The 25015-nt window shown below is 42.5% G+C and overlaps 1 protein-coding gene across 3 annotated transcripts in view; it reads right to left on the bottom strand.

The window, feature by feature from the left end:
* LOC121566895 (SPRY domain-containing SOCS box protein 4-like) overlaps positions 1-24579 on the bottom strand; it is a 70774-nt gene extending 46195 nt beyond the window's left edge. For 2 of the 3 annotated variants that reach the window (XM_041876805.2, XM_041876802.2), the window contains exon 1: positions 24250-24579. The gene's annotated coding sequence lies outside the window, so the exon portion shown is untranslated. Of the gene's footprint in view, positions 1-3017; positions 3104-24249 lie in introns of all 3 variants that reach the window. The other variant, XM_041876803.2, reaches the window with a different exon arrangement.
* Between the last annotated feature and the right edge of the window lie 436 nt (positions 24580-25015).

Consider the following 25015-nt stretch of genomic DNA (forward strand, 5'->3'; position numbering starts at 1 on the left):
AAAGGGGAATATATATATTTTTAAAGGATAAGTGTATGTATGTGTGTGTGTATATATTTTAAAAAACATGGGGGATTGGAAGTGATGCAGACAATTACATTGATGAAAGTTACAATCTATCTGCAATATTAAGCTGATCTACCCCCCCCAAAAAAAAAGAAAAAAAAAAGAGACCAAAGATAACCCTGAAGGAGCTGCAAAGCTCCACAGCAGAGATTAGAGTATCTGTCCACAGGACCAATTTAAGCCGTACACTCCACAGAGCTGGGCTTCATGGAAGAGTGGCCAGAAAAAAGCCATTGCTTAAAGAAAAAAATAAGCAAACACGTTTGGTGTTTGCTGTTACGTGTGACATGTTCTTCTTTCTCCCAATCATCCTTTGTAGTGTGTGTGTGGTTCAGAGTGGTTGTTCTGGTTATTACAGGTGTGCTGCGTTGTGGCTGACGATGGTGGGCGTGGCTTTGGTCCAGAGTCCTGGCAGCTGTGGTTGAGTGACTGATTGACTAGAGTATATAAACTGTTTGCCGTGTGAGCTCGAGAGAGAGAGAGAGGGCACTTTTTGTTTGGCTGTTTGTCTGAGGATTTGGTTATTGGTTGTTTTGATTTATCTTTGTTTGTGTTCCAGCCTGTCCTCCTGCTGTATTCCACCCTACCTAGGTCCTGGAGAAGGGAAAGGTAGTTCTGCCCATGGGTGTACATTCACACGTAGATAATCTACTGTTTTACACACTAGGTTAGCCGGGCGGATGTCACCCCTGTATTTGTGGTAACAGGTAGGAAAGCGGGTTAAGGCTTAGAGTGTGTTGGGAAGGATTAGGTGTGTAGAAGAGGAGGGACCTTTTGTTTATCTTCATTACTTGGACCCCATTCCCAAACATTCCCTTCTCTTACCGTCCCTGGTTTGTTTGATTGGTCTTTGTTTTATTACTGTTTCTTTATGGGTGTTGTATATTATTTTGTTTAGTACCTTACTAAATGTCCCCAGAGGGCTAACATTGAGTTCTGGTTGTTGTGTCTGCTGATATGGTCATTTTAGTTAGTTACACCCCACATTTCTTCCCCATCCATCTAGTTTACATTATGTGCGCAGGCACAGGCATTTACGTCTCCTCCTCAGACGAACTACACCCGAGGGGAGAACATAACATTCGCCAAAAGCCATGTGGGACGCTATGTCTGGTGCAAACCCAACACCTCTCAACACCCAGAGAACACCATCCCCACAGTGAAGTATGGTGGTGGCAGCATCATGCTGTGGGGATGTTTTTCCATTGGCAGGGACTGGGAAACTGGTCAGAATTGAAGGAATGATGGATGGCACTAAATACAGGGAAATTCTTGAGGGAAACCTGTTTCAGTCTTCCAGAGATTTGAGACTGGGACAGAGGTTCACCTTCCAGCAGGACAATGACCCTAAGAATACTGCTAAAGCAACACTTGAGTTGTTTAAGGGGAAACATTTACATGTCTTGGAATGGCCTAGTCAGAGCCCAGACCTCAATCCAATTGAGAATCTGTGGTATGACTTAAAGATTGCTGTACACCAGCGGAACCCATCCAACTTGAAGGAGCAGGAGCATTGTCCTGAAGAATGGGCAAAAATCCCAGTGGCTAGATGTGCCCAGCTTATAGAGAGATACCCCAAGAGACTTGCAGCTGTAATTGCTGCCAAAGGTGGCTCTACAAAGTATTGACTTTGTGGGGGGAATAGTTATGTACACTCAAGTTCTGTTTTTTTGTCTTATTTCTTGTTTGTTTCACAATAAAAAATATTTTGCATCTTCAAAGTGGTACACATGTTGAAAAAAATCAAATGATACAACCCCCCCAAAATAAAATGTTCATTCCAGGTTGTAAGGCAACAAAATAGGAAAAATGCCAAGGGAGGTGAATATTTTCGCAAGCCACTATGTTGTAGCTATACCATTAGGTATGTCGTAGTTATACCATTAGGTATGTCATAGCATTATGATGCATTACAATACAAATAAAAACAATTAAACAAAAATGACAATTATGACAACTGTGGCCATTTTGCATGACAATTAATAGTTACCCAAAACACCATAATCGTCACAGCCCTAACCAACAGCATGTAATGGTAAGGTAATGACAGACCTCACCTTGCAGTTTTATCGCATCTTGAATTAAAGAAAATAAATCATAGCAGCTCTGTGATTGAGGCCGCTTCAATTTAGCTCAAATGCACTTAGGAATACAACTTAGCCGATTGATAGGATGAGGTGGTGGTGGAGGAGGAAAATCCCATTGTACAATCGAGTGCTTTGCAAGGCAGGGGGAGAGAGAAACGCTGGAAGAGTGAGTCATGTTTTTAATGATTTGACATTTGTACGTCAGTGGGAAGACGGGGGCCAGCCATTTATCAGTGTGAGCCACTGGAGATAGAAAAAAAGACTTCTCTTCATCTCCCTCCCTTCAACCCGGTGCTCTTTTCACTCTCTCAAAAAAACACAGTGAGTTTCTCCCCCATAGACTTTACTTGTATACGAGTGCCGGGCTTAATAGCGTCGTCGTCACACACATTAAATTGTGAAATAAAAAGCGGCACGTCATGCCGATGCAGCACGGAAATGAATCACCAGTCGGGAAAGAGCCCTGGGTACATCTCTTACCCCCCTCCATGCTCCCTCCTTCCCCTCACCACCCCCTTGAGAGAGATGCAATAAATTAGCTCCCAAAATACCCAGCCGGCCCGCCAGCCATTACAGCGTGAGCCTGCAGACTGAGGGGGGCTCTAAAATAAGAACACAAATCATCCCTGAGACATGAGGTTCTGCTCCAACCACTATTTGTTCACCCTGGCAGACAGCACGTTAATAGGCCTATGACTGATTACAGGAATAATTAAGTAATGAAATATTAAAAGAGATTGTTGTTAACATGAGAAACCACAGACATTTGAACCCCTGAGCCTCTGGGATAGCGATGTGCTAGGTTTAAAAAAATATCCTCAGAGACAGAACTACAGCAAGGGTGCAAGTACAGCATACCTTTACCTTTTGTCAGGAATTTCTCAACTAATTTGGAGCAGTCAGTTGATTCTACTCCACAAAGCCTTGGAGACTGGTGATGATGCGTTCATCTTGAACAAACAAAGAGAAGGCAAACATAAGACGTTAGACGTGCCACCGTTTCACCGTGGGACATTATCTGCTTCCACAAAGCTACCCAAGTCTACCCAATGTAGGCCAATCACTGATTGAAGAAACTATGCACTTAAGACCTATGCAGTCTAAAGTTCAATCCCATGCCTGGTAGACCCTAACTGGATTTCATAAGACTAAAATCGTCTTGTGACTCGAAGGAGACTCGAACCCCGGTCTGTCACATTGACAACCAATTAGTAGCTTGTTAGTATGGATCATAACACACTGACCACCTAATCAAATCCCCTTCTCTGAAGGCAAAACGACATAGGACTCTGTAGTATTTTGTGATCACACTATGCACAGCGTATTATTTGACATTAGGCTTAATTGGGCACCATGTTAGCAGCTCAAAAGTGCCATGTCACTTAACAGTTAAATTCACTCACGCACGCACACACACTATAGTCATCCTGCCCCCTGTCCCTGGCTTATCCTACGTCACTGTGCTCGTCAAACACCCACCAGGGAGAGATGAAGCCCCCGGGACCGATGACCCTGTTAGGGATGGACAGACCGCTGTCACTCATCTAATCTCAACCCAGTCTGGAAAGGTGGGTGATGTGGACAGGGATGTGATGTGACCTCTACTCATAACAGGGCCCTGCCATGATAGATGTATATGTGTATCAATGACAAACACAATTACATGTGACGCGCGCGCGCACACACACACACACACACACACACACACACACCAGATAAACGGGCAAACATACACATGCATCAACAGGCAAAACATGCACAAACACCGACCTCATTTCTATATGGTCTGTCACTGCAAGCAGCACAACTCGTAGGCCAGAGCAAGCAAAGTTACTTTAAAATATCTATGTAAATACATGTCAGTTCCCAACTAAACAATAGGGAAAGTTGTACAGAATAAATAATTCCACAGGTAGGACCAACTGCTGAGAACAAAAGCTTGTGCAGCGTGGCAGGAGTCAGGAACCTGTTAGAGGAACGCTAGACCCTGTGTAGAGCACATCACTGAACACTAGGGCTGTCCCCGACTAAAATAAATCTTGGTCGACCGAGAGTCGTCTGGTTCTTTCCAACAATCGATTGGTTGAAATTTAAAAACATGTATTTTTCCATATATAGACACACCCTATATTTGAATTAAATCAACTATATGTAGGCTACTGAGCTTGTCTGATTCTTTAAGCGCTGCGATAAAGAAATTAAGACAAATTACTAAAGAGGGAGCCAGAGATCAATACAGCCTAAGCAGAAGAAGAAAACCTGTTCCCGACCCTCCTACTGCTGCTGGCCTTGGCAGATTCTGCCATTATGCTCCTGAAGTTGCCTGTAATAGGCTACACCTTTTCCTTTTGGAGTGCCAATTTATCCTACCATTTCTAATGATCTGCATGCCAGTTAGGATTTTCATATGCACATTGTCGTGGAACAGTTTTATTTCATTTATTATAAAAGTCTTCATATCTCAAAATTAATGTAATGTGGTTAAACAAAATTCTAAATGAAAATGATACAAATCTAAAAGTAACTTCTATTGCCATTGCCAATATGTAAAAATAGCCTACATAAAGCCAACAAATAAAAACATTGCAGCCCGCAGGTAGAAAATATCCTGATGAAAATAAATATCGTATAAATCACTTTGGCTACGCATGGCCTGTCTGCAAGGAACTTGAAACATCAACTAGGTCCGGCCTATTTTATGACGTTTCCACCAGATCAGAGCATGACATTTTTTTACCCTTTCATGCTGAGTGGTAATCGAATAGGCTACGTTGAGGAACTATTGTCCTTCTCAATGGATGTAAAAACAGACTTTGTTAACTTGCTGTTTGAGGCGAAGAAAACATTACTTTGAGAAGCCCCACAGTGATGGTGAGTTAAGACACTCAGAAATAGTATCATATCCCCAAATGGGCACACTTATAGGCCTACATTTGCACGCAAGCCAGGTAGACCAGTCCTACTTCTATATGCATAATCAGGTGCGTGTCCTTACTCAAGATTGACAGGAGCACTCCAAACCAAAGACAATGAATAAATTGACAACTGCTAAATGGAATGAAATAAACCAAAACTTTTTTCCTCACAAGTGTAGCCTAGGTTGTGCGCTCCGCAAACATGTCCACTCCTACAACGACATTGGTAAGGCTGTAGTCTTAATAATAATAAATGTAATGCAAACAGAAATTACCGTAACCAAACAAACATTGTAGATTAGAAATTAGGGGAATTGATGGTAAAAATGTGCTACTGGTAAACCAACCCCAAGGCCTCCGCAATGGATTAGTCCACTCAGACAGGAGTGAAATCAGACGTGTCTCGTGTGCCATAAAAGAAAAGTGTATATTTGCCACTGCTCAAAAAAATTAATAATCTTGATCCACCAACAGCCTATCGACCAAACAATCAACTAAATGGTCAGACCTACTGGACACAAGACAATTATATTATTCATGCTGGAACTGAGAAACTAACAACAGCTTACAAACAGAGAGAGAACTGGTAAAACTGGAGCTAGTGTGTGTGTCCACCTAAGTGTGTTGACTCTTAAGACTCAGTCAGGTCCCCCAAAAACATTTTCCACTACTAGTCTTGGTTGGCCGGTGATTGACTGAACACTGAAGGACTTGTGTATTGTTCAGCACACTCCGGTGCTCGGGCTTTGGGAAGCAGTGTTCAGTCACTGTCGTGTTCCGGTCGACCAGACTCGCTGTGCGGGGACCACAGTCGAGACACACCTGCTGGGAAGGCCTAGACTGAGGTTACTGCTGCATAGAAACCATAGCCTAACAGGAAGAGCAACGAACACAAGGCAGCCATGATGGTGGGGGTAGTCTTTAAGGAGGCATAGACCCTTATAGCACTTCCATTTACATTAACAACTACCTCTAGATGTTGCAATTATTGTGCCGTCCTGCTGGGAGGATGACTGGCCACCCTGCAACATTACATCCAAATACTTTTTATGCCTTTATCAAATAATTATTCTAAGAATATATTTTTAACTTGGCCAGTATTGAATAGAGGAGAATCCTAACCAATTTTGAGCGCTTGAGAGACGTACGGTTTTACAACCGGAGTATGCAGCATTGGTTTCTTGAACTGTGCAAACGTATTAACTGCGTGTCGGCCATTTGCGGTTCTACACGAGTACCGGTGGAAAGTTATTTTAGGACATGGGACACGACAACACCATTAAGACATACAGTGGGGAGAACAAGTATTTGATACACTGCCGGTTTTGCAGGTTTTCCTACTTACAAAGCATGTAGAGGTCTGTAATTTTTATCATAGGTACACTTCAACTGTGAGAGACGGAATCTAAAACAAAAATCCAGAAAATCACATTGTATGATTTTTAAGTAATGAATTTGCATTTTATTGCATGACATAAGTATTTGATCACCTACCAACCAGTAAGAATTCCAGCTCTCACAGACATGTTAGTTTTTCTTTAAGAAGCCCTCCTGTTCTCCACTCATTACCTGTATTAACTGCACCTGTTTGAACTCGTTACCTGTATAAAAGACACCTGTCCACACACTCAATCAAACAGACTCCAACCTCTCCACAATGGCCAAGACCAGAGAACTGTGTAAGGACATCAGGGATAAAATTGTAGACCTGCACAAGGCTGGGATGGGCTACAGGACAATAGGCAAGCAGCTTGGTGAGAAGGCAACAACTGTTGGCGCAATTATTAGAAAATGGAAGAAGTTCAAGATGACGGTCAATCACCCTCGGTCTGGGGCTCCATGCAAGATCTCACCTCATGGGGCATCAATGATCATGAGGAAGGTGAGGGATCAGCCCAGAACTACACGGCAGGACCTGGTCAATGACCTGAAGAGAGCTGGGACCACAGTCTCAAAGAAAACCATTAGTAACACACTACGCCATCATGAATTAAAATCCTGCAGCGCACGCAAGGTCCCCCTGCTCAAGCCAGCGCATGTCCAGGCCCGTCTGAAGTTTACCAATGACCATCTGGATGATCCAGAGGAGGAATGGGAGAAGGTCATGTGGTCTGATGAGAAAAAAATAGAGCTTTTTGGTCTAAACTCCACTCGCCGTGTTTGGAGGAAGAAGAAGGATGAGTACAACCCCAAGAACACCATCCCAACCGTGAAGCATGGAGGTGGAAACATTCTTTGGGGATGCTTTTCTGCAAAAGGGGACAGGACGACTGCACTGTATTGAGGGGAGGATGGATGGGGCCATGTATCGCGAGATCTTGGCCAACAACCTCCTTCCATCAGTAAGAGCATTGAAGATGGGTCGTGGCTGGGACTTCCAGCATGACAACGACCCGAAACACACAGCTGTGGCTCCGTAAGAAGCATCTCAATGTCCTGGAGTGGCCTAGCCAGTCTCCAGACCTGAACCCAATAGAAAATCTTTGGAGGGAGCTGAAAGTCCGTATTGCTCAGCGACAGCCCTGAAACCTGAAGGATCTGGAGAAGGTCTGTATGGAGGAGTGGGCCAAAATCCCTGCTGCAGTGTGTGCAAACCTGGTCAAGACCTACAGGAAACGTATGATCTCTGTAATTGCAAACAAAGGTTTCTGTACCAAATATTAAGTTCTGCTTTTCTGATTAATCAAATACTTATGTCATGCAATAAAATGCAAATTAATTACTTAAAAATCATACAATGTGATTTTCTGGATTTTTGTTTTAGATTCCGTCTCTCACAGTTGAAGTGTACCTATGATAAAAATTACAGACCTCTACATGCTTTGTAAGTAGGAAAACCTGCAAAATCGGCAATGTATCAAATACTTGATCTCCCCACTGTAGCTAAATAGTTAACTAGCTAGATAGCCAATTCAAAACATAGTGTAGTTTGGCTGGTTATCTAGTTAGTCTGTTGCACATCATTACTGTACCTTCTGTGCAAATCTCTCCCTCTTCCCCCCCACCGCCCGGCACACACACACACCAGGATTTTTACAGGATTTTCATTGTTGACCAAAAATGAGCTATAACTGGCTCAATAACTCACTAACTAGCAATGAATATCAACAAATGTGCGCACACAGCTAGGGTTTCTTTGATCGCAAAAACACATCTCACGACTGCATGATTGAAAGACCGCTCATGCCAGTCTACAGTGCCTTGCAATAGTATTCATCCCCCATGGCGTTTTTCCTATTTTGTTGCATTACAACCTGTAAATGAAATGGATTTTTATTTGGATTTCATGTAAATGGACATACACAAAATAGTCAAAATTGGTGAAGTGAAATGAAAAAGATAACTAGTTTTTAAAAATTCAAAAAAATAAATAACGGAAAAGTGGTGCGTGCATATGTATTCACCACCTTTGCTATGAAGCCCCTAAATAAGATCTGGTGCAACTAATTACCTTCAGAAGTCACATAATTAGTTCAATAATGTCCACCTGTGTGCAATCTAAGTGTCACATGATCTCTCTCTCTCTATATATATATATATATACACATACACACACACACACACACCTGTTCTGAAAGGCCCCAGAGTCTGCACAACTAAACAAGGGGCACCACCAAGCAAGCGGCACCATGAAGACCAAGGAGCTCTCCAAAAAGGTCAGGGACAAAGTTATGGAGAAGTTGGGTTATACATAAAAATACCCTAAACTTTGAACATCACACGGAGCACCATTAAATCCATTATTTAAAAAAATGGAAAGAATATGGCACCACAACAAACCTGCCAAGAGAGGGCCGCCCACCAAAACTCACGGACCAGGCAAGGAGGGCATTAATCAGAGAGGCAACAAAGAGACCAACGATAACCCTGAAGGAGCTGCAAAGCTCCACAGCGGAGATTGGAGTATGTGTCAATAGGACCACTTTAAGCCTTACACTCCACAGAGCTGGGCTTTACGGAAGAGTGGCCAGAAAAAAGCCATTGCTTAAAGAAAAAAATAAGCAAACACGTTTGGTGTTTGCCAAAAGCCCTGTGGGAGACTCCCCAAACATATGGAAGGAGGTACTCTGGTCAGATGAGAATAAAATTGAGCTTTTTGGCCATCAAGGAAAACACTATGTCTGGCGCAAACCCAACACCTCTCATCACCCAGAGAACACCATGTTTTTCCCCATCGGCAGGGACTGGGAAACTGGTCAGAATTGAAGGCATTAAATACAGGGAAATTCTTGAGGGAAACCTGTTTCAGTCTTCCAGAGATTTGAGACTGGGACGGAGGTTCACCTTCCAGCAGGACAATGACCCTAAGCATACTGCTAAAGCAACACTCGAGTGGTTTAAGGGGAAACATTTACATGTCTTGGAATGGCCTAGTCAAAGCCCAGACCTCAATCCAATTGAGAATCTGTGGTATGACAAAGATTGCTGTACACCAGCAGAACCCATCCAACTTGAAGGAGCTGGAGCAGTTTTGTCCTGAAGAATGGGCAAAAATCCCAGTGGCTAGATGTGCCAAGCTTATAGAGACATACCCCAAGAGACTTGCAGCTGTAATTGCTGCAAAAGGTGGCTCTACAAAGTATTGACTTTGGGGGAGTGAATAGTTATGCACGCTCAAGTTCTGTTTTTTTGTCTTATTTCTTGTTTGTTTCACTCAAAAAAATATTTTGCATCTTCAAAGTGGTAGGCATGTTGTGTAAATCAAATGATACAAACCCACCAAAAAATCCATTTTAAATTCCAGGTTGTAAGGCAACAAAATAGGAAAAATAGTGGGGGGGTGTGAATACTTTCGCAAGCCACTGTACATAAGCCTACAATAATTATACTCTGATGCGCTCTGCAGCGACTGGGAGGACAGTGTGCAACACATTGCATCCGGAGGACACTGATCCAGTTCTGATCGGAGTAGCCTAATAGTTTGATAGTGATTTTTGCAGGATATTTATTTATTTATTTTTTTACATTCCAGTCGGACACCTTAAATCTATATTCTTCTTGTCGGACAGTTTTTTTTAAACTTGCCCCAGGCAAGAGTTAATGTCGATGTGTGACTGACTATTCTGGGCAGGTCAGCCAGGGTGAGGCAGGTCAGCCAGGGTGAGAATTCTCTGTGTGTCCATCTGTGAATAGGAGCCCCGAGACACTACCCTGTGTCTGACCCAGGCAACGGGTACAACGCTTTGCATGCCAGATAGAACAGACTGTAAAACAACAGATGATAAAAAATGAGTGGGAGGAGTGGCAGCTGGGGTGAGGTCTCACTGACATACTGGAGGTAAGACTTCCTGGTGCGTGATTTAGTGACATGACACAGCAACCTCTCAACCTACAAGGCTATGGTGTGCCTGACCATCCGCTGAACGAAACTGAAAGACAAACGTGGTGGGAAAACCCAATAAATGCCATAGATAATTATTAGAACTTTACTAAACTCCCATCCTTTCAGATCTAGGTCACGGGGGACTAGGGGCTTGATCTGAACAGCACGTGACGGAGACAGATCTTTTGTTTGGGACAGTGCTTTGTGTTAGAGTTGGCTGAACCCAAGTGGTCCTTCATGCTACTCTATTTCTCTGTAATGCAAATGGTAAACGTTTTGATCTGTCACTTCGAGACAGGAGAGGAATCATACATATTTCTCAGAAACTTCCCCGGGCCAACATTTGCTCTTGCTCGCTCTCTAATTATCATTGCGATCATCATTCTCATAAATCAACCATTTTCTTTTGTTATCTTTATAAGCAGCTACTCGTGATAAAGGCCAAGGATTGAAGTGCCGTATCAAACTATATATATATATATTTTTTAAAAGAGACTCAAGGAGGGAAATTGCAATCTGTCTTTTAAAATAATTCTCTCTCACTGCCAGATCCATTTTTTCACCAGTCTTACTCCCATGTCTCCACACTCCATCCATCTCCCTCTCTCCTTTTATTGATCCCTTTCTCCCTCCATCCCGCCCTGTATCCATCTCTCCATTTTCCATTCCATTCCAGTCAAACTGTGCTTTCCTACCCTCTCCTCCTGCAGTTCAGACTCATGCAAAACCCTATCAGTGGTCTTTTGAACACCCAGTCCGGTCTCATCTGTGATTTAGGGGGCTGGGGTGTGGGGAGGGGGGAGGGGGGTGAACATGCTGTTCATCAAGATTAACATCAAAGAGCCTGCCGACTGATTAATACACTAGCACACACACTGTTACCTGGATACAAGTGTAACATATGTAATTGGTCTAATTTTAGAATATCCAAGAACAGAAAGATGTGCAATGCTTATGGATTGTCATCCTACTCATCACAAATATAGATGGTTACCAGAACCAATGTACCAATATAGACATGAATACGTGCTCACAGCAGTCAACATGCTGTTGTGTGCATGTGTAGGGTACCATAGTTTCAGCATATGTTCAGTACAGTAGGAGTATAGAAATGTGTGGGCATAAGTCTTTCCCAGGAGCCTCTCTCTCACCCTCGGATCTGGTAAAGAGATTAATGACTGTTTTGCTGCATCTCTACTCCACTATGGAAAGAGGCATCCATCACCTGTAGGTGTGCTTGTGTGGTGTGGAGGTGTGTGTACGGGGGGCACAAGTTCAGGGATAGGGACTCAGATCACCACTAGACTACACCATATCAAGTTTCAAGTACAAATGCCTTTCTTCCAAGGTCCATATCAATGTAGTACTAAAAATAACAAGGTAGAATAAAAAACACAATAAATAAAAAGAACGAGAAAGAAGCTTTATTAGGTACACCACCCGTTCAGGAAAATGGTTAGCTCCTACAGACACTGAGTCATGTTGCCGTGGCATCGAGGCATTCAGTTACTTTTCGATTGAACATTGGAATGGGCAAAATGAGTGACATAAGAGTCTTTGAGTGTGGCATGATCGTCGTTGCCAGGCACGTTGGTTTCAGTATCTCAGAAATGGCCGGCCTCCTGGGCTTTTCGTGCACGACAGTGTCTAGGGTTTACCGAGAATGGTGCGACAAATAAAAAAAACATCCAGTCAGCGACAGTCCTGTGGGCTAAACAGCTTGTTGATGAGAGATGGAAGGAGAATGGCAAGAATTGTGCAAGCTAACAGGCGGGCCACAAACAGGCAAATAACAGAGCAGTACATCAGTGGTGTGCAGAACGGCATCTCGGAACGCACAACTCGTCACCTGCTGCAATAGCCCATCCAAGACAAAGACCGACCACACCGGGTTCCACTCCTATCAGCTAAAAACAAGACGTGGCTCCAGTGGGCACGCGATCCAACACTGGACAATTAAGGAGTGGAAAACATTGCCTGGGCCGACGAATCCCGGTTCCTGATGCATCATGCTGATGGCAGAGTCAGGATTTGGCGTAAATAGCATGAGTCCATGGCCCCATCCTGCCTGGTGTCAACGGTACAGGCTGGTGGCGGTGGTGTAGTGTGGGGAATGTTTTCCTGGCACACATTAGGTCCCTTGATACCAATTGAGCAACATCTTCATGCCCTGAGGAATTAGAGCTGTTCTGGAGGCAAATGGGGGTTTCGACCCAGTACTAAATGTACCTAATAAACTGCCACTGTGTATATACAGGGTCAGTTCCAATACCATATTTACAACGTGCAGCGATACTGGAGTGATCGAGGTAGATATGTATAGGGGTAAGGTGACTAGGCATCAGGATATATGATAAACAGTAGCAGCAGCGTAAATGATGATTGTATGCGAGTGTATGCGTGTGTAGCCAGTATAAATGTGTGTGTGTTGTGTGTGTCAGTGTGCACATAGAGAAATAAAAATATCACATATCACTCAAAAACAACCAGAGCCCCCAAGTTAGTTGACAACATAGGCAGCAAACCATCTACCTGTAATAACACACACAGTACCTTCCAGTATGATAGCTTACCCTGGCAACCAAGTTCAACCACCAGTGGTTTAGACCGTTGCTACTTTACATACTGGTCATGCAATCTGATTATAACCTTCATTTACATGAAATTGGACATGGCAGATTACAGAAAACAAATACATGCAAACCTGTTTTCATTGTTATTAACACAGGACACAAGTGACATCAGTAAGTGTAGCCTATAACTATAGCACAACCGGCTCGGTTGGGTTGTTTTCCGGAGGATGCACGGCTCTCGACCTTCGCCTCTCCCATGTCCGTACGGGAGTTGCAGCAATGGGACAAGACTGTAACTACCAAATTGGATACCACGAAATTGGGGAGAAAAAGGGGGTAAAATCCAAAAACTAGACAAAAAATAAAACGCCTGTGGACAGTAAATGAACATGGGAGTCATGCCGCAACTTGAGCAATTAAATTAAAACTACTACAGTGATATGATATTACACTGTGGGAACACGAGGCCTTTAAATTGTCCCACTGTCCCTTACAGCCCAGTGTGTCATTCAGTGACCTATCACTTTTAATGGAATATCTAAACATTACCATTTTACTGACTCAGCAGTGTGTGTGTGTGTGTGTGTGTGTATGTGTGTGAGGGACAGGGGGCTACGGGACACACAGGCACAGTCAATGGGACTAGTGCTAGTGTGTCACGACTCTGGACAGCTGCTGGCTGACGCAGCACTGTTGGTTTGTGTGGAGATTTAAATGCATTCATCACCTCCATCATGATCAGAAAGGCTCTGAACAAGGTGGAGCGGAGGAACCGCTGCCTGCCGTTCCTCCTGGACCGTGCGTATCCCTCCCGGGCTCTGATTAAAAAGACCAACGGAAGAGGATGTGAAATGATTTGTGCTGTTCTGATAACGTTATGTTCCTGGAAGCTATGTTCCCAAGATGGTGATCAACATGAGTAGCATGCACCTGTCTGAGGGAGGGAGATGCAGTGGCACTGACTGGCAGTATAAAGACGACAAAATGTAATCTTGGTTGCTATTCTTCAGAGTCCTTCAAATGAGTTTATCAATCAATCAATGACACTTCAATTTTATGGCATGTCAGTTGTGACATCATAATGCCAGTCGTGACTTCATATTTGTGAGAAATAGAAGGCTGGTGGGTAAAAAGTGAGAGAAATCTAGACTAGAAAGTGAGAGAGGGAGCAAGAAAGAGTGAGGGATCATTATACACTGAGCAAAAATATAAAAATGCTGGTCCGATGTTTCATGAGCTTAAATAAAAGAACTCCGACATTTTCCATACACACAAAAAGCATCCTTCTCTCAAATGTTGTGCACACATTTGTTTGCATCCCTGTTAGTCAGCATTTCTCCTTTGACAAGATAATCCATCCACCTGACAGGTGTGGCATATATAAGCTGATTAAACAACATGATCATTACTCAGGTGCACCTTGTGCTGGGGACAATAAAAGCCACTAAAATGTGCAGTTGTGTCACACAACACAATGCCATAGATGTCTCAAGTTGAGGGAGCATGCAATTGGCATGTTGACTACAGGAATGTCCACCAGAGCTGTTGCCAGAGAATTGAAGGTTCATTTCTCTACCATAAGCCGCTTCCAACGTTGTTTTAGAGGATTTGGCAGTACGTCCAATTGGCCTCACAACCACAGGCGTCGTGTGGGCGAGCGGTTTGCGGATGTCAACGTTGTGAACAGAGTGCCCCATGGTGGCGGTGGGGTTATGGTATGGGCAGGCATAAGCTACGGACAACGAATACAATTGCATTTTATCGATTGCAATTTGAATGAACAAAAAGGTATATGTGACCAACAGATGCAAAGCTGTATTCCCAGTCATGTGAAATCCATAAATTAAGGACTAATTAATCTATTTCAATTGACTGATTTTGGCATGGGTCCTCAGATCCTCAAAAAGTTCTACAGCTGCACCATCGAGAGCATCCTGACTGGTTGCATCACTGCCTGGTATGGCAACTGCTTGGCCTCCAACCGCAAGGCACTACAGAGGGTAGCGCGTACGGCCCATTAAATCACTGAGGCCAGGCTTCCTGCCATCCAGGACCTCTATACCAGGCGGTGTCAGAGGAAGGCCCTAAAAATTGTCAAAGACTTCAGCCACCCTAGTCATAGACTGTTCTCTCTGCTACTGCACGGCAAGTGGTACCGGAGCGCCAAGTCTAGGTCCAAAAGGCTTCTTAACAGCTTCTACCCCCAAGCCATAAGACTCCTGAACAGCTAATCAAATGGCTACCCGGACTACTTGCATTGTTCCCCCACCCACCCCCTTTTACGCTGCTGCTACTCTGTTTATTATCTATGCATAGTCACTAACTACCTACATGTACATATTACCTCAACTAACCTGTGCCCCCGCACATTAACTCTGTACCGGTACCCCCTGTATATAGCCTCGTTATTGTTATTTACTTATCTATTTTTTTCTTAACACTTATTTTTCTTAAAACTGCATTGTTGGTTAAGGGCTTATAAGTAAGCATTTCACTGTAAGGTCTACACCTGTTGTACTCGCCACATGTGACAAATAAAATTTGATTTGATTTTGATTTGATTTCCTCATATGAACTGTAACTCGGTAAAAATCAATGAAATTGTTGCATGTTGAGTTTATATTTTTGTTTAGTATACATTCTGTATCTCACCACAGCGGTTTGTTGGGACGACTGGTCGCTGCTCCACACGCCAGTCATTTGCAACCTCATTTGTCACAATGAATTACCCAAATATCACAGCAGCAATAAAGTTGTAATGGCGATAACCGCATGCATCAAAGTAACTCAAAAACGTTGCTTCTTCTGCGTCATAAGCTCCTAGAGTCAGTCAGTCCCTGACTGCAGTTTCTTGGGGCTTTTTCCCCTCAGTGACAGAAACATAGAAGAAGCTGAAACAAGCTGCCAAAGCTTGCCTTTTCGTTTTCCCAGTAGAGGGGTACTATTTCATCAGAAACGCCTCTCTCAGGATGACCGTGAGCCACACCAGCCTCCCTACTGAGACTCAGAGGGGGGCAGCATTACATGATTCATTGTCACATAACCTGCTCACAACAACGTTAGGGTGTCCTGTTAGTGTCAGCGCAGCTCACTTACTTTGTGGTAGGGTACAGTGAAAACAATATAGCTATCAACATTAGCACCGACTGACAGAGTGGGCTGAAGCAGGATTGTGAAAGGGTAGGATATTCTGTTTCCCTCAACACACCACCACTCCATTGAACACACACTTAGGAAGCACGTACCCTGTGTGTGATGTTTATTGCAATACAGTAGTCACATGCACACCCTGTTTGTACTGCATGTGACAGTAGGTTATGCAACAAACACCACAATAGAAACTGGTTCCATTGTAGTGTATTCAGGGTTGGTGTGCTGAGAGCTAGTCTTACTGGGGTCCGACATAATGAAAAAAAAAAATTATTACAGACAATATAATGTACCATTTACATTATTTTTAAACATTAACATGTAGTGTGCATCTATCAGTTACACATACGTGTCAGTACATACACGCAAAAAGTAGGTCACATTGGGGAGAAGCGTACCGTGAGGTGTTGCTTTATTTGTTTTTTGAAACCAGGTTTGCTGTTCACTTGCGCTATATGAGATGGAAGGGAATTAAATGCAAGGCTCTGTATAGTTTCCTTGAATTTGTTCTGGAACTGGGGACTGTGAAAAGACCCTTGGTGGCATGTCTGATGTGGTAAGTGTGTGTATCAGTGCTGTGTGCAAGTTGACTATGCAAACAATTTGGAATTTCCAACACATTAATGTTTCTTATAAAATCAAGAAGTGATGCAGTCAGTCTTTCGTCAAGTCTTAGCCAAGAGAGACTGGTATGTATAGTTTTGTTATTAGCCCTCAGATTACAATGAAGAGCAATATGTGCAGCTCTGTTTTGGGCCAGCTGCAGCTTAACTAGGTACTTCTTTGCAGCACTAGACCATGTGACTGGACAATAATCAAGATAAAACTAGAGCCTGCAGGACTTGCTTTGTGGAGTGTGGTGTCAAAAAAGCAGAGCATCTCTTTATCACGGCCAGACCTCTCCCCAGATTTACAACCATTGAAGGGCTGACCCCAATTAGTTGACTGTTTGGTCGATCAAGAGGTGTGTGTGTGTGTATATATATATATATATATATATATATATACACACACACACACACACACACAACCAGTCAAAAGTTTGGACACCTTATATGAACCGTAACAGTAAAATCGTAGAAATTGTTGCATGTTGCGTTTTAATTGTTTTGTTCTGTGTATGTATATATACGGTACCAGTCAAAAGTTTGGACACACCTACTCATTCCAGGGTTTTTCTTTATTTTTACTATTTTCTACATTGTAAAATAATAGTGAAGACATCAAAACTATGAAATAACACATTTTGTATTTATTTATTTTATTTATTTATTTTACCTTTATTTAACTAGGTAAGACAGTTAAGAACAAATTCTTATTTACAATGACGGCCTACACCGGCCAAACCCGGACGACGCTGGGTCAATTGTGCGCCGCCCTATGGGACTCCCAATCACGGCCGGTTGTGATACTGCCTGGAATCAAACCAGGGGGTCTGTAGTGATGCCTCAAGCACTGAATCATGTAGTAACCAAAAGAGTGTTAAACAAATCAAAATATATTTTATATTTGAGATTCTTCAAAGTAGCCACCCTTTGCCTTGATGACAGCTTTGAACACACTTCGCATTCTCTCAACCAGCTTCACCTGGAATGCTTTTCCAACAGCCTTGAAGGAGTTCCCACATATACCGACCACTTGTTGGGTGCTTTTCCTTCACTCTGCGGTCCGACTGATCCCAAACCATCTCAATTGGGTTGAGGTCGGGGGATTGGGGAGGCCAGGTCATCTGATGCAGCACTCTCCTTCTTTGTAAAATAGCCCTTACACAGCCTGGAGGTGTGGTGGGTCATTGTCCTGTTGAAAAACAAATGACAGTCCCACTAAGCCCAAACCAGATGGGATGTGGCATTGCTGCAGAATGCTGTGGTAGCCATGCTGGTTTAGTATGCCTTGAATTCAAAATAAATCACAGTGTCACCAGCAAAGCACACCCACACCATAACACCACCTCCTCCATGCTTTACGGTGGGAAATACACATGCGGAGATCATCCGTTCACCCACACCACGTCTCACAAAGACACACGGTTGGAACCAAAAATCTCCAATTTGGACTCCAGACCAAAGGACACATTTCCACCGGTCTAATGTACATTGCTCATTTTTCTTGGCCCAAGCAAGTCTCTTCTTATTATTGGTGTCCTTTAGTAGTGGTTTCTTTGCAGCAATTCGACCATGAAGGCCTGATTCACACAGTCTCCTCTGAACAGTTGATGTTGAAATGTGTCCGTTACTTGAACTCTGTGAAGCACTTATTTAGGCTGCAATCTGAGGCTGGTAACTAATGAACTTATCCTCTGCAGCAGAGGTAACTCTGGGTCTTCCATTCCTGTGGAAGTCCTCATGAGAGCCAGTTTCATCATAGCGCTTGATGGTTTTTGCGACTGCACTTGAAGAAAATGTAAACGTTCTTGAAATGTTCCATATTGACTGACCTTCATGTCTTAAAGTAATGATGGACTGTTGTTTCTCTTTGCTTATTTGAGCTGTTCTTGCCATAATATGGACTTGGTCTTTTACCAAATAGGGCTATCTTCTACCTTGTCACAACACAACTGATTGGCTCAAATGCATTAAGAAAGAAAGACATTCCACATATTAACTTTTAAGGAGGTACACCTGTTAATTGAAATGCATTCCAGGTGACTACCTCATGAAGCTGGTTGAGAGAATCCCAAGAGTGTGCAAAGCTGTCATCAAGGCAAAGGGTGGCTATTTGAAGAATCTCAAGTATATTTTGATTTGTTTAACACTGAGTAGGTGTGTCCAAACTTTTGACTGGTAGTGTATATACACACACACACACACACACACACACACACAGTACCAGTTGAAAGTTTGGACACACCTACTCATTCCAGTAAAAATTGTAATGGCACACGAGACACCTGTCTGATTCGCGCCCATCTCAGTTTACTAATCCATTGCGGAGGCCTAGACTAATCCATTGCGGAGGCCGCGGGGATGGCACAGTCCAAGAAGAAGGGGAGTGTTGCTGAGATGCACAATGCACGTCTCTCTCCAGAATGTGCTCTCTTCCGCCAATTTGTGAAAATGTGTTGTTTCACAACTTCATTGTGTGAATTGTTTGCATTTGATTGTTAGTGTCTATCAATTCCCCATGACATATATCACCAGTAGTGCATTTACCGTTATTTCGTAATCTACAATGTTTGTTTAGTTACGGTCATTTCTGTTAATGCATTCAATATTTCATTACTCCAGTCTTTTACCGTTCTCATTGTCGGAGTGGACACGTTGTTTGCAGAGCGCACAACCTACGCTTGTGAGAAACAAGTTTTGTTTTTTAAATCCCATTCATGAGTTTTGTCAATTTAGTCATTGTCTTTTGTTTGGAGCGCGCCTGTCAATGTTGAGTAAGGACGCGCACCTGATTACACATAGAAGTAGGCCTATAGGCTACGTGGCCTGCGCGCAAATGTAGCCAAATAAACGTAGAACGCACCACCACTATTGAGCTGTGGAGCTTCTCAAAGTAATGTTGATTTCTTCACCTCAAACAGCAAGCAAAGTGTCTGTTTTTACATCCATTGAGAATGACAATAGTTCCTCAATGTATTTGGAGAAAAAAGTCCAGCTCTCTCCCTTTTAATAAATCTCTGAAGCTGGAGACTCTTATCTCCCTCACTAACTTTAAGCATCAGTTGTCAGAGCACCTTACCGATCACTGCACCTGTACACAGCCCATCTGAAATTAGCCCACCCAACTACCTCATCCCTATATTGTTATTTATTTTGCTCTTTTGCACCCCAGTATCTCTATTTGCACATAATCTCTTGCACATCTAGCATTCCAGTGTTAATACTAATTGTAATTATTTAGCACTATAGCCCATTTATTGCCTTACCTCCATAACTTGCTACATTTACACATATATCTTTTTTGTTGTATTTTTTGACTTTATGTTTTCTTACCCCATATGTAACTCTGTGTTGTTGTTTTTATCGCACTGCTTTGCTTTATCTTGGCCAGGTCGCAGTTGTAAATGAGAACTTGTTCTCAACTGGCTTATCTGGCTAAATAAAGGTGAAATAAAAATAAATAAATAAATAACCACTCAGCGTGAAAGTGAAAAATGTAATGCTCTGATCCAGTGGAAATGTCATAAAATAGGTCTATCTGATGACCTCTTATCCCTTGCGCAAATAGCCTACAGCTGTGTGTGTCCCGAGCTCACTGGCACAGGAAACTGAGGGCCCAGAATATTTTATACAATGTTGCAAGTTTACTAGCACAAGCTTCAGACAAGACCCAAGTTGATAGTTGATACATTGTTTCAAGTTCGTTGCAGACAGGCCATGCGTAGCCAATGTGATTTATAGGATATATATTTTTATCAGGATATTTTCTACCTGCAGGCTGCAATGTTTTTATTTGTTGGCTTTATGTAGGCTATTTTTACATATTGGCAATGGCAATAGAAGTTACTTTTATATTTGTATCATTTTCATTTAGATTTGGATAGAATTTTGATAAACCACATGACAATGATTGAGATATGAAGACGTTATTATAAATTAAATGAAACTGTTCAACGAAAATGTACATATGAAAACCATAACTGCCACGCAGATCGGTAGAAATGGTCAGTTAAATTGGCATTTCACATGACAAAGGTTGTCGACTACTCGTGTAGCCCATTAACAGCAACTTCAGGAGCGTAACGGCAGAATCTGCGAAAGCCAGCAGGAGCAGGATTACTGGCTCCCTCAAGTCATTTGTGTCTGATTTAATCAAACAGTGTGCTTAAAGCATCAGACAAGCTCAATACATATAGTTTATTTTATTAAAACACATAGCGTGTGTCTATATGGAAAAATACACATTTTAAAATTTCAAACAAACGATCGGTCAAAAGAACAGACGACTTTCGATCGACCGAGATTGTTTTTAGTCGGGGACAGCCCTAAACCATTGAATCAATATGTTGACCATGACAGTTTACAATCTAAAGTAACACCAAGTAATTTAGTCTCATCAACAGCCACACCATTCATTACCAGATTCAGCTGACATCTAGAACTTAGGGAATGATTTGTACCAAATACATTGCTCTTAGTTTTAGAGATGTTCAGGACTGGTTTATTACTGGCCACCCATTCTAAAACTGACTGCAACTATTGCAGTGATTTCATTAGCTGTGGTTGCTGACGCGTATAGGGTTGAATCATTACCCTTCATGGACACAGGCTTTCTTTAATTAATGCCAGTGGCAGGTCATTGGTAAAAATAGAAAAAATAGTTGAGGGCCTAGAGAGATGCCCTGCGGTACACCACACTTCCCATGTTTAACATTAGAGAACCTTCCATTAAAGAAGACCCTATGTTCTATTAGATAGATTGCCATATCGTGGATTCAGAGCTGAGGTTGAAAAACCATAACAACAGGTTATGGTCAATAATGTCAAAAGGCTGCACTGAAATCTAACAGTTCAGCTCCCACAATCCAAACACACCAAGAATGTCATGAAGAGGGCACGACAACGCCTTTTACCCCTCAGGAGACTGAAAATATTTGGCATGGGTCCCCAGATCCTCAAAAAGTTCAACAGCTGCACCATCGAGAGCATCCTGACCGGTTGCATCACCGCCAGGTATGGCAACTGCTCGGCATCCGACTGTAAGGCGCTACAGAGGGTAGTGCGTACAGCCCAGTACATCACTGGGCCAAGCATCCTGCCATCCAGGACCTTTTTATTTTACCTTTATTTAACTAGGCAAGTCAGTTAAGAACAAAATCTTATTTACAATGACAGCCTACACCGGCCAAACCCGGACGACGCTGGGCCAATTGTGCGCCACCCTATGGGACTCCCAATCACAGCCGGTTGTGATACAGCCTGGAATCGAACCAGGGGGTCTGAGGTGACGCCTCAAGCACTGAGATGCAGTGCCATAGACCGCTGCGCCAGTCGAGGGCCACTTATATACTAGGCAGTGTCAGAGGAAGGCCCAACAATGTGTCAAAGACTCCAGTCACCCAAGTCATAGACTGTTCTCTCTGCTACCGCACGGTAAGCGGTACCGGAGCACCAAGTGTAGGTCCAAAAGGCTCCTTAACAGCTTCTACCCCCAAGCAATAAAGACTGCTGAACAATTAATCAAATGGCCACCTGTACTATTTACATTGACCCCCCCTTTGTTTTACACTGCTGCTACCCGCTGTTTATTATCTATGCATAGTCACTTTACCCCTACCTACATGTGCAAAATACCTTGACTAACCTGTACCCCCGCACATTGACTCGGTACCGGTACCCCCTGTATATAGCCCACCCAACTATCTCATCCCCATATTGTTATTTATTTTGCTCATTTGCACCCCAGTATCTCTATTTGCACATCATCTTCTGCACATCTATCACTCCAGTGTTAATACTAAATTGTAATTATTTTGCACTATGGCCTATTTATTGCCTTACCTCCATTACTTACTACATTTGCACACACTGTATATAGATTTTCTATTTTCTATTGTGTTATTGACTGTACGTTTTTGTTTATTCCATATGTAACTCCATGTTATTGTTGTTTTTATCACACTGCTTTGCTTTATCTTGGCCAGTTCGCAGTTGTAAATGAGAACTTGATCTCAACTGGCTTACCTGGTTAAATAAAATAAAAAAATGTATTGTGTTACTTTCTATTTTATTTTTTACTTTAGTTTATTTAGTAAATATTTTCTGAACTCCATTTCTTGAACTGCATTGTTGGTTAAGGGCTTGTTAGTAAGCATTTCAGGGTAATGCAATTTTATATTATTAATTTATTTCAACCAATCATCAGTCATTTGTGTCAGTGCAGTACATGTTGAGTGCTCTTCTCTATAAGCATGCTGAAAGTCTTAATTTGTTTACAGAGAAATAGCATTGTGTTTGGTAAAAAAACAAACATCCAATGGTTTGCCTATTCCAGCTCTGCATTTGTGTGGTCATGATGCACTATGGATGTCGCCCACCCAGGTGGCTATAGGGTTCATAGGTCACCTGACGTGACTGAGGTCGTGGGTTCAAACCTCAGATGTTAATAATTGAGTGTGGGGGCTGTGAATGGTTCTACACTAGGAAAAATCTAAATACTTCCACCCCATGGGATCATTCATTGATTAGGCCTATACAACAGCCATATAATGGGTTAGTTGTAGGCCTAGTCAGCAGAGTAAGCAAGGCCTACTCTTGTGACAAAGAGTTTTAATGTACCATCCACTAAAACGCATTAAGGAAAGAAAACACATATCAATATGATAACTGGCTCATTCACTGGTCCATCCCACGGTAAAGCCGTCAGACACTTCATCTGGACATTACTCCAGGAGATAAAGCATTTTCCATTTAAACTGCAACAGATCCACTTGAATAGGCGTCCGATTTGGTAAACCCATCCCCGCTGTAAAATATCTCTCCTGTTTGCCCACCTGTCTGTAGACTCACAGACTAGACTGACGTCAACTCAGCTGTGCCAATGGGAAACTGTCCAAAGCAGGGTATCAAATAGCAAGCAGACATGCAAGTTCTGCAAAGGAGTAGACTACAATACAGTGGCCTAATACTTTCTGCAAAAAACTGCTTTCCTGATGTAAGTAATACCCATTACGGTGGCCTAGTCGGTGTCCCAGTTTTCGACAGAATGAGGTGCTGAATATTCTGCATGTTGTCAACAATATTTTTGGGGGGAAATTATTTGTATTTGCTTGTAGCCACTCCGAATATCGTTTCGAAAACATTCTAATCATAATCAGTTTATTCATATTTTGTCATTATTTCCCAAGCTATTGTAAACGGTGGGATGAATGAATAAAACATGTTTCATTACAAGTAAATGCCAAAGACAAGTTATGCTTCTCAAGTTACCAAGCCTCGCTTCCCAGTCGACATAATTGGATTTAAATAAAGTCCAAAATTAGCCTTCTCGTACGAATGGCTTATTGAGTCGCTGCAGCTTCATAAAAACAACATGTACAAAAAAAAAAAACTGTGCGACAAAGTTGTAAACATTGCCAAGTTTTCTAAACATCAAGAATAGAGAGCATATTGAACAACACTATGGAATGTGTTCAAACATTATTATATTCGACGCAATAAAATTAAACTGGCATGATAGATTTTACTTACGTTCCAATGTAACCAAAAGCCTCGCCTCCCGATCGACAAAGCTCTCACGACGCCAAGTTCCCTCCTTGAGCAAAAAAAACAACCGTTGGACTTTTTTCTATTTTGCTTCGAAGATTTCACCCAAGCCTTACCAACTAAAATCTTCTGTGCTGTTTTATCAGCGAATTTTCTCTATCGACCGATACGGGTATTCGAGACGGGCGGCTTCTTTGTTCCGCGAGCCATTCCGTGGATATCACCATTCATGTGTCGCTGACACGCACTGATTGGCCAAGTCACTCGAGGGATAGGATCCGGAATAGGTGATGGCTAGGGCAACAGCAGAGCCATTTCTTTCCGCAGTCCTAAAGTCTGCCTTTTTTTCGTTGCGAGGATGTAATGACACGACTAGCTAGTTTTGCTCACAACACTGACCTCGGGGAGGGAAGAAGTATCCTAGTCTAAATTTGACAGCACGTCAGTGTTGAGAGAGAGTTGAAAAATGGTCAGGAATTGAAATTAGTTTCTCTATGCAACTAGCCTAAATGCAACTAAATAGCATAGGCCTACATTGCCCAATATTGGACTAAAGGAGCCTAACGTTACTCCTTAGTCCAAGTACCTTACATGTTCTGTTTAAAGGGCGAATTTGCTCTGGAAGCCAAAACAGCCAAATACTCCATCTAAACGGAATCTATTCTCAATTGCTGTAAGGTTCTAGAAACATAAATCCCTCTACTTTCATATCACATCAAAATAATTTCACAAATGCAAAATAAACACTTAC

This window comes from Coregonus clupeaformis, chromosome 5 (genome assembly GCF_020615455.1).
Source record: "Coregonus clupeaformis isolate EN_2021a chromosome 5, ASM2061545v1, whole genome shotgun sequence".
Lineage (NCBI taxonomy): Eukaryota > Metazoa > Chordata > Actinopteri > Salmoniformes > Salmonidae > Coregonus > Coregonus clupeaformis.